This window comes from Tenrec ecaudatus, chromosome 1 (genome assembly GCF_050624435.1).
Source record: "Tenrec ecaudatus isolate mTenEca1 chromosome 1, mTenEca1.hap1, whole genome shotgun sequence".
Taxonomy (NCBI): domain Eukaryota; kingdom Metazoa; phylum Chordata; class Mammalia; order Afrosoricida; family Tenrecidae; genus Tenrec; species Tenrec ecaudatus.
This window is the reverse complement of record NC_134530.1, coordinates 185,339,568-185,340,916: the sequence shown is the minus strand read 5'-3', so window position 1 is coordinate 185,340,916 and position 1,349 is coordinate 185,339,568. Positions and strand designations below refer to the sequence as shown.

Genomic DNA, 1,349 nt, shown 5'->3' with positions numbered 1-1,349 from the left:
AGCACATATTAATAATCTTGAATAGTACCTTTCAGGGAAAAGAACTATTAATAAGTCAGTGTGTCAATGTTTCTAGTTATTTTCTATGTATATGGAAAAATGCACAAAAATGTGCATCCATAGCTACATACTCAATATAAACCCACTACCATTGCGACTCCCATCAACCTGATAAAACTGAGTGGAACCACTCCATAGGGTTTCCCAAGCAGTAAAGCTCCCTTAGAAGCAGACGGCATGTGGGTTTCCCGGGGGTCTGTCGATGGGCTCAGACTGATGACTTTTCAGTTAGCCCCCCAGCACTGAACCCCCTGTTCCACCAGGGCTCCTCAGAGTCCCACAGCTGGCAGTAAATAAAACATACTGCTTTGTAACTTGTGTTTTTTTTAATGTAACAATATGAAATGAACAATCTCCATAGTCTTAAAAGTCCTTCTAATGTATGGTTTTTGGGTGCTGTATATTATTCTCATCTAAACACACAATAACATATTCAATTAATTTCCTATTATGAGGCACTGAGGGTCCTTCCAAATCATTTATTACAAATAACCTCACAGGGAAGTGCTAATCATGCTTCTAGCTACATCTTCAGGCATATCACCATTTTCTCAAGGTGAATTCATGTTGATTGGATTTCAAGGTAAATTAACATTTTAAGCTGTTGATATCTTTTTCCAAACTGCTCTTCAGAAGTTAGAGCAATTTACATTGCCCCTACCTGTTTGTTTTTTGTTTTTGTTGTTTGTTTGTTTTTTCAGGGGACAGCACGAACACAGTCCCCCACTACCACAAATTATGCAGTCAAGTTTCCCACATTTGGGGAAATCGCAGGGGTCAGCACATCCGGAGTGCAATGGACCAGCCTCGCCCTGGGAAAACCACCTTCGTGATCATGGTATCTCCCTCTGCCACGTTGAAGGAAGCCCCTTTCTCTCACATCTTTGCCCATCTGGGGTGCATTCCTTTAGAAAAACCTATACCAGCTTACTGGATGAAATAGGTTTAGCAATAAATACTACTAATTATATTACCATTCTTCTAATTCACCAATTTGTGGGGAGAACCGGGTTGATCTAGAAAAGACACATGTTTCCCGAGGTAAGTAGAGCTGAGTCCTCTGTTAATTTGCCTTTTCTACTCACCAAAATGACTCCACGGAGTAAGTAAAAGTCCCTGTGTCACAGCGCATTCCTGCAAAGCTAAATCATTTTAGAAGCACTCCAAAGACTTCGTTTTCCTAACAAATATCGAGACAAATATTTCTCTGCATCTAGACTTGCTCACATTGGGAACTCTGACCCAGAACTGGGAGCCGGAGCATTTTAACTACTACTATCAGAGCTTAC

At 40.7% G+C, this 1,349-nt stretch overlaps 1 non-coding gene across 1 annotated transcript; it reads right to left on the bottom strand.

Moving 5' to 3' along the window:
• Positions 1-758: 758 nt before the first annotated feature.
• Positions 759-925, bottom strand: LOC142437965 (U1 spliceosomal RNA). The gene has a single exon (XR_012782462.1). It is a non-coding gene; the product is annotated as a U1 spliceosomal RNA (small nuclear RNA).
• Positions 926-1,349: the final 424 nt, after the last annotated feature.